Raw genomic sequence first — 10,143 nt, forward strand, 5'->3', positions numbered from 1 at the left:
CCGTGTAATCTCACAATTTGATAAACGTACAATTCAGCTAGTTTCTCCAATGAAAAATCCGTACGTACGGGGATGAAATGAGCCGACTTAGTCAGTCTATCAACAATAACCCATATCGCATCCTTCTTACTTGCTGACAAGGGCAGTCCGGACACAAAGTCCATTGTGACTCGATCTCATTTCCACTCGGGTATCATGATCGGCTGGAGTAATCCTGAAGGCACTTGATGTTCCGCTTTCACTTGTTGACATATTAAACATCTCGAAACAAAGTCAGAGATGTCCCGTTTCATACCATGCCACCAAAATTGACGTTTCAAATCATTGTACATTTTCGTACTCCCCGGGTGAATTGACATTCGGCTACAATGGGCTTCGTTCAGAATCATCGAAATGAGTTCCGAATTCCTTGGAACACACAAACGATTTCTGAACCTCAAACAATCATCATCATCAATTTGAAACTCCGATTCCTCGTTCGGAAAACACTTAGCCCGTTTTGCAACCAATTCATCATCGACTTTCTGAGCTTCACGAATTTGGTGAGTCAACAATGGTTTAGCTTTTAATTCAGCTACTAACACACTGTCTGGTAGAACAGACAAATGCACGTTCATCGCTCGTAAAGCAAACAATGACTTCCGGCTTAAGGCGTCTGCAACCACGTTAGCCTTTCCCGGGTGGTAATCAATGACAAGCTCGTAATCTTTCAACAACTCAAGCCAACGTCTTTGTCGCAGATTCAAGTCTCGTTGAGTCATCAAATATTTGAGACTTTTGTGATCCGAAAATACATGGCACTTCTCACCAAACAGATAATGTCGCCATATTTTTAAAGCAAACACGATGGCAGCTAGTTCGAGATCATGGGTCGGATAATTCCTCTCGTGCGGCTTCAATTGTCTCGACGCATAGGCCACGACTCGACCTTCTTGCATCAATACGTAACCCAACCCAAGTAGGGATGCGTCACTATAAATGACAAACTCTTTACCTGATTCGGGTTGCACCAAAATTGGAGCTTCAGTCAAATGAGTTTTCAGTTGGTCGAAACTTTTCTGACATTTCTCCGTCCACTCGAACTTAACATCCTTTTGAAGTAGCTTCGTCATTGGTGTGGCTATCATCAAGAAACCTTTCACAAATCATCGGTAATAACCGGCGAGCCCCAAAAAGCTCCGAACTTCAGTAACATTTCTCGGAGGTTTCCAGTCAAGTATGGCTGAAATTTTGTTCGGGTCAACTCGAATACCCGACGCGGATACCACATGACCCAAGAAGCTAACCTCTCTTAACCAGAACTCACACTTACTGAACTTAGCATATAACTGCTTATCCCGCAAAATTTGCAGCACTAGCCTCAGATGCTCAGCATGTTCGGTCTCGTCTCTTGAATAGACCAAAATGTCATCAATGAACACCACTACGAACCGATCCAAATACGGTCTGAAGATCCGATTCATCAAATCCATAAATACTGCAGGGGCATTAGTGAGCCCAAACGGCATCACTAAGAATTCGTAGTGACCATATCTCGTTCTGAAGGCAGTTTTGGGAATATCTGGATCTCGAATTCGCAACTGATAATAGCCCGATCTCAAATCTATTTTTGAGAACACTGAGGCTCCCTTCAGTTGGTCGAACAAATCATCGATGCGCGGCAACGGATATTTGTTCTTTATCGTCACTTTATTCAGCTGACGATAGTCAATGCACAACCTCATGGTTCTGTCCTTCTTTTTCACGAACAATACTGGTGCACCCCAAGGTGAGAAACTTGGTCGAGCGAAACCTCTCTCCGTCAGTTCTTGCAACTGAGCTTTCAACTCCTTTAACTCGGTTGGTGCCATACGATACGGAGCTATCGAAATCGACGTAGTCCCAGGTACAAGCTCAATACCAAACTTTACCTCCCGAACATGTGGTAAACCCGGTAATTCTTCCGGAAAAACATCCGGGTATTCACAAACCACCGGCACAGATTCGGGTTTCTTTTCTAATTCTTTGTCATCAAGCACATATGCAAGGTATGCTTCGCACCCTTTTCTTACATATTTCTGTGCCAACATTGCTGATATTACAGCTGGCATCCCCTCCAAGTCCGCAGACTCAATTCGGACTACTTCGTTATTTGCGCACCTCAAATCAATAGTCTTGCTCTTGCAATTCACAATCGCATCATGCGCAGTCAACCAATCCAACCCAAGGATAACATCAAATTCATCAAACGGCAAAAGCATCAAGTCCGCTGGAAAATAGGAACCTCGAATTTTCCAGGGGACATTTCTTACACACTTTGTCGACAAGCACGTAACGACCCAAGGGATTTGACACCCGAATTACAAACTCAGTAGACTCAATAGATAAAGTCTTACTGGATGCTAAGGTTTCACATATGTAAGAATGGGTAGAACCGGGGTCAATCAAAGCAATTACATTAGTATCAAAGAGGGTGAATGTACCGGTAATAACATCAGGCGAAGAAGCATCCTCGCGGGCACGTATAGCATAAGCTCTAGTAGGCGCACGGGCTTCGGATCTGGTTATATCATCTCTAGATCCTCTCTGACCACCACCAGCATTGCCCATATTTCCAGATGGTCTACCTCGAGCAGTGGTAGCACCCGGTCTCCCACTCTGATTTGCATTCTGTCCCGACAACCTCGGGCAATCTTTAATGAAGTGGTCCACTGATCCGCATTTGTAACAGGAGCGGTCAGGAAATCTACAACTCCCCGAATGCCATTTACCGCAATATCGGCATTTCGTCCTGTCTCGACGTTCATTCCCAACACTGGCGACCGAAGTGCCTCGTGTACCCACAGGGGGTTGATCACGATCTCGTCCAAAAAGGCCCGAAGTGCCTCTAAACTGGCCTGCATCATCTCGAAATCTCTTCGATGTCTGTTGAAGAGACCTCCCCGAGGATGTTTTACGAAACTCTCCAGTTCCCTCATCAACTCTTTGCTTTTCTTTTCTAAGCTCTTCGGCTTTACAAGCTCGTTCAACAAGTACCACGAACTCTTGTATTTCAAGAACGCCAACGAACATTTTTATATCTTCATTCAGCCCATCCTCGAAGCGTTTACACATAATAGCTTCGGACGAAACACATTCCCGAGCGTATTTGCTAAGTCTAACAAATTTTCGCTCGTAATCAGTAACCGACATGGAGCCTTGCTTAAGCTCAAGAAATTCCTTCCGTTTTTGATCAACAAATCTCTGACTGATATACTTTTTCCGAAACTCAGTTTGGAAAAACTCCCAAGTTACTTGCTCTCGGGCACAATAGAAGTCAGAGTACTCCACCAATAGTAGGCAGAATCACGTAGCAAGGAGATAGCACACTTTAGGCATTCATCGGGTGTACAAGATAGCTCATCGAGTACCCGGATAGTGTTGTCCAGCCAAAATTCAGCTTGCTCGGCATCATCGCTATCCATAGCCTTAAATTCAGTAGCCCCATGTTTTCGGATTCTGTCAACTGGGGGCTTATTTGACCTTATTTGGTCCGTTACCGGTGGTATTGTAGGTGCGGGGGTAGTATTTGTCGGGAATGGAGGTTGTGGAACAGCCATATTAGTTCGAATGTATTGGTTAAACCAATCATTCATCACGCTATAGAATGCTTGTCTAGCTTCATCATTCTGATTACTAGCATTAGGTTGAGAGTCCGCCGGCACTGTCCCTTGTGCGGGAGCAGGCGCTACACTCTCAAGATCATCAGCTACTTCTCGGTCACGATCGGGATCCATTACTATAAATAAACACATTTACGATTGTCAGAAATCACCACACTATCAAGTAATCACATAAAATGGCATGTATAGCTAGACCCAAAACATTACGGTAGTCCTAGAATCGACTAAACCGTAGCTCTGATACCAATAAAATGTAACACCCCGAACCCGAGACCGACACCGGAGTCGGACACGAGATGTTAACAAACTTTGAAAAATTTTTCCAGACACTGCCCAGTCTGAGTACTAGTCGCTTCAAAAATCATATCTTGAGTTTCACAACTCAAAAATCAGTTTTGTGATTTTTCCCTGAAACTAGACTCATGTCCCCACCTATGGATTTTTTTCTAGAATTTTTGGTCGGGCCAATTAGTACAGTTTATTAGTCAAAGTCTCCCATGTTACAGGGGTCGACTACACTGACCTTTTCCCATTACGACTGGGATATCTCTCTGCACAGAGCTTCAATACTGATGCCGTTTGTTTCTTTGGAAACTAGACTCAGAGAGGAATCCATACATATATGGTATGACCCCTAATTATCTCTGGTCAATTTATAGTGAATTTCCAAAGGCGGAACAGTGAATCCAGAAACTGTTCTGGCCCTGTTCCACAAGAACCCAAATATCTCTTTCTGTACTGTTCCTATAATTGTTTCGTTACTTCCATATGAAAGTAGATTCATCAAGGTTCGATTACATAATTTATTCACTATTTAATTCCACTCCTACGAATTCTTGTGATTTTTCCAATCCACACCACTGCTGCTACCAGCTTCTGTTTTCAAAGTGAACCTTACCTAATTTGGGGTTTCATGGACCAACTAGGGCCTTGTCAAACATAAGCCCACATATGATCATACTTAGCCATTCTAGTGGCTGATCATTTGCTCAACACTTCCATTCCAACATAGTTACATCATGAAACCATCTATACATTCATAAATACGAATGGTCTAATGCCATACTCCACTTCTACAAGCCATTTTCGCATGGCTGTACACTTATACATTTCATAAATTACTCGAAAGACAACAATGGGTAGTCCTATACATGCCATAACAAAATTCAACCAAAATAGTACCCAAAGAGCCTTTGATAGTGTGGGCGACTTCGACTTCAAGATCCCGAGTCCGATAGCTGGAGAACCAAAAATCTATAAAACAGAGGAGCAATGCAACGAGTAAGCAATTTATGCTTAGTAAGTTTGAGCAAGGAATTCCAGCATGCATAAAGAATAGCACACATTTTAGCTAAACGGAATATTTAATAATACGCAATTTACCGATATCAAACTTGCTTCACAACATTAATAACCCTTATGTACATACACAATAAACTAACTTGGCCGAAGGCCGGTAGCTCGTTTATCAACTGAGCGAACATTTATTGTAAGGGCTCGATTAAATTCAACACATACGTAACATATCCCCATATTGGGATGTTTTTCGAGTATTCGCTGGAATTTTACAGCAAGCTCATTCATTACCAAATCACGTACCTTCGGGATTTAACCGGATATAGCTCCTCGTTCAAATGCCTTCGGGACATAGCCCGGTTTTAGTAACTCACACAATGCCTTCGGGACATAACCCGGATTTAACAACTCGCACGAATGCCTTCGGGACTTAACCCGGATGTAACAACTCGCACGAATGCCTTCGGGACTTAACCCGGATTTAATAACTCGCACGAATGCCTTCGGGACTTAACCCGGATTTAATAACTCGCACGAATGCCTTCGGGACTTAACCCGGATTTAATAACTCGCACGAATGCCTTCGGGACTTAACCCGGATTTAATAACTCGCACGAATGCCTTCGGGACTTAACCCGGATTTAGTATCTCGCACAAAGGCCTTCGGATCTTAATCCGGATATATTCACTTAGCACAAAGCCTTCGGGACTTAGCCCGGACAGCATTCAATTAATCATGCACATCTAACAATAATTCATAGCACATTCATATTTCATTTTCGTTTACGAAACTCAAACACAAGGCACATATTGTCCTTGCACATTCGGCTCAATAGCCACACATAGAGCATGATTTAATCACATCGAAATTTAAGATCTCTTACTCAAGAACTTACCTCGGGTGTTGTCGAACGATTCCGCTAGCTATTCAACCACTTTTTCCTTCCCTTTACCGGTTTTATTTCCCCTTTGCTCTTGAGCTTAATCAAACAAATAAATTGATTTCATCATTTTAGGCATCAAAAGATGAACACAAGGCACTTAGCCCATATTTATACATTAGACATTAAAGTCTCATACATGCAAAAATCATGCATCAACACAACATATTAGCTAATTTCTTTCCCCTTGGCCGAATATGCATGTCCATTTTTGGGGTCGATTTCAACACTTAATACACACATATACACACTAGTAAAGCATCCTCCCCCTTTTCATCGATTTAACACATGCATTGCTCATCAACATGCAAAGTTACATTCGGCCTTAGCACACATCTTGCTAGCCGATTCTTCTCCCTTTAGCAACCAATGCACATATGTGCTCACACAAAAATGCTAAAAAGGAGGTTCAAGAATCATCAAGCCATCATCACATGCATCATTAACAAGCTTCATATTTTGCATGCAATGGCATTAACACAACCTCCACCTAGGCCGAATCTTAACTTATCCTCATGCCTCATCACCACAACATCAAACACCAACCAAGAATGATGCATCCATGGTCAAGTGCCATTTCCATCACATAGCAAGATTTAGACCATGGGCTAGGTAGAACTCAAGCTAACAACTAAAACATGCATGCATCTCATGGAACATCATTAAACATACCTTGGCCTAGCTACATGCATGGCCGAATCTCTTCACCTTTCTTCTTCTTTCCTCCTTAAAATTTTTTTGGCCAAGGATGAACCAAAGGATGAGAAATTTTTTCTTTGTTTTTCTTTCTAATTTAGGCTAAAATGGAGGTGAGAAAGGATGAACACAAACTTTTCTCCTTTCTTCTCTTGAGCTCACGGCAATGGGGGGACAAACATCACACACACATTTTTTTTTCTTTTGTTTTCCATTTCTTTATTACCCATACTCCTTATTTTATTCTTCCACTAACAAAACATGTTTCATGACATGTTTTGCCCATCCTTCCTTGTCATGGCCGGCCACTACTCATTAGGGGGGGAATTTGACATGCAAGTCCCCCCTTTGTCCACATGCACTAATAGGTCCTCACACATTGACCTATCACATTTTAAAATTTTCTCACATAAGTCCTATTGACTAAATTCACATGAAATCAACCAAATTGAAGCTTGAAATTTTCACACATTCTTAATTACATATTCTAGACAATAAGTATCACATTCAAACATTTCGGTGACTCGGTTTAGCGGTCCCGAAACCACTTCCCGACTAGGGTCAACTTTGGGCTGTCACAGGATCTCTATCTGATATAATAGAAATTGATACCCCATGCAGTTTTACAACCTTAGCCACATACAGTTTAGCCAACTTCTGCAATGAGTAATTAGTACGAACTGGTACGAAGTAAGCAAATTTAGTCAATCGGTCAATAATAACCCATATCAAATATTTCTTGGTAGGCGTTAAGGGCAGCCCACTCACAAAATCCATGGTCACTCTCTCCCACTTCCAAAGTGGAATTTTAACTGGCTGCAGTAATGCGGAAGGTAACTGATGTTCAGCCTTCACTTGCTGACAAGTTAAACACTTACCCACAAAATCAGTAACTTCATGCTTAAGACCAGGCCACTAATATAACTCATGAAGGTCACGGTACATTTTATTCCCACCAAGAAGCATAGCATAAGGACTACTATGCGCCTCTCGTAGTATAGACTGCCTCAAATAGACATCCCTCAGTACACAAAATCTTCCACAGAAGCACAGAACTCCTTCACCATTCAACCCAAACTCCGAAGTTTCCCTACCCTTAACCTGTCGGAAACGAGGAACCAGTGACTCATCCAACAACTGTTTACCCTTAATCTATTCAGTCCATGTCGGTCTAACTTGTAGCTTAGCCAACAAGCTACCATCATTAAACAAGCTGAGACAAGCAAACATCACTCTCAAGTCAGATGCAGCCCTACGGCTCAGTGCGTCAGCTACCACGTTAGCCTTACCAGGGTGATACTCAATTGAGCAATTATAATCCTTAAGCAGCTCTACCCATCTTCACTGCTTAAGATTCAGCTCCTTTTGAATGAAGAGGTACATAAGACTTTTGTGATCTGTGTAGATAGTACACTTCTCTCTATATAAATAGTGCCTCCAAATTTTCAGTGCAAATACCATTGCGACTAACTCCAAGTCATGAGTAGGGTAATCTTCCTTGTGAGGCTTAAGCTGATGAGATGCATAAGGCACCACCTTACCCTCTTGCATCAGCACACAACCCAACCCAACGTGTGATGCATCACTGTAGACAGTGAATTCCTTCCCAGACTCTGGTTGTATTAAGACAGGGGCCTCGGTCAGAACTCTCTTCAGTTTCTTAAAAATTCCTTATTGCATATCAGTCCAGTTAAACGGTACCCCTTTACGTAACAACTTAGTCAAAGGCGCAGCAATCAAGGAAAACCCCTCAACAAAATGTCTGTAATACCCTGCCAGACATAGAAAACTTCGAATCTCAGATACAGTCTTAGGTGGTTTCCATTCCAGTACAGCTCCAATTTTTTGATTATCAACCCTAACCCCCTCGACAGACACCATGTGACCTAGAAATGTCACTTCTCGCAGCCAGAACTCACACTTGCTGAACTTAGCACAAAGTTGTTTCTCCCTTAAAATCTGCAAAACAATTCGGAGATGTGCATCATGCTCATCCTCGGTTCTCGAATACTCCAAGATATCGTCTATAAATATCACCACGAATTGATCCAAGTAAGGCTGGAATACTCGGTTCACCAGATCCATGAAGGCAGCTGGTGCATTCATCAGCCCAAACGGCATTACTAGGAACTCGTAATGACCATAACGAGTCCTAAATGTAGTCTTGTACACATCAGCCTCCTTAACTCTCAGCTGGTGGTACCCAGAACGAAGATCTATTTTGGAGAAAACTGAAGCTCCTTGCAGTTGATTAAATAAATCATCTATCCTTAGCAAAGGATAATTATTCTTGATCGTTAGTTTATTCAATTGCCGATAGTCAATGCACATACGCATGGTCCCATCCTTCTTCTTTACGAACAACACTAGTGCTCCTCACGGCGACATGCTAGGTCGAATGAAACCTTGATCCAAAAATTCTTGGATTTGAACTTTTAATTCCACCAGCTCTTTCGGTGCCATCCTGTAAGGGGCGATGGACACCGGAGCTGACCCCGACAGGAGCTCAATACCAAATTCAACTTCGCGGCTCGGAAGAAACCCAGTGAGCTCATCAGGAAATACATCAGAAAAATCCTTAACCATTCTGATATCTCCAATAGAAAGACCGTCAGAATCAGATACACTAACATAGGCTAGAAACGCCACACAACCCTTATAAACCAGCTTTTCGGCCCTTAATGCAGAAATCACATTAGACAGAAAGTCCCTTCACTCCCCAATCACAGCCACCTCCTCATCCTCAATAGTCTTTAATACCATTCGCTTAGTAGCAAAATCCAAACTTGCACGGTGTTTTACCAACCAATCCATCCCCAAAATTAGGTCGAATTCATCAAACGGTAGCTCCATTAAATTCGCTAGAAATATAACTCATTGAACCTCTAGGGCCACATCTCTGAGCAACTTGTCTACCCTTATAGATTGCCCTAGTTGACTTAACACCGTCATCTCATTAACTGTACTCTCAAACATGATACCCAAGGTGGCAGACACAGTGCATGCAATGTATGAATGTGTAGACCCTATATCAATTAAAGTAGTGTAAGGTACATTATGAATCAGAAACGTACTAGTTAAAACATTTGGAGTGTCACTATCCTCTCGGTGATGTGCAGCATAGACCAGTGCTGGTTGCCTCGCCTCAATTTTACCAACACCTTTGGCTGACGTTCCACGACCTCGTCCCACACCATTTCCACCTCTAACCAGCCCACGGCCTCTCTATGGCTGCTGACCACATCTTGCTGGCTGAACGAAACCCTGACCTGCAACTTGCATCCAAACCGACCTCTGAGGACAATTCTTAACTTGATGACTCATAGACCCACATCTGAAACATGCCCCAATCTTTTTCCAGCACTCACCCAAATGATGTCTCCCACAACCAGCACAAGGCTGTGGTCTTGCAATAGAAATCGTAACTCAGACTGGCCCATCAAACCTGGCCTTCCTTCTAGGCCTTCCAGAAGAACTCAAGAGCTTCGAATCCCTCCTATACCAACCCTTATCTTTTTCACGGTTCTAGTGCTCAGAGCACTTCACATCCTCGACGATTTTCATCTTTT

This window comes from Gossypium hirsutum, chromosome D09, assembly GCF_007990345.1.
Source record: "Gossypium hirsutum isolate 1008001.06 chromosome D09, Gossypium_hirsutum_v2.1, whole genome shotgun sequence".
In the NCBI taxonomy this organism is placed as follows: domain Eukaryota; kingdom Viridiplantae; phylum Streptophyta; class Magnoliopsida; order Malvales; family Malvaceae; genus Gossypium; species Gossypium hirsutum.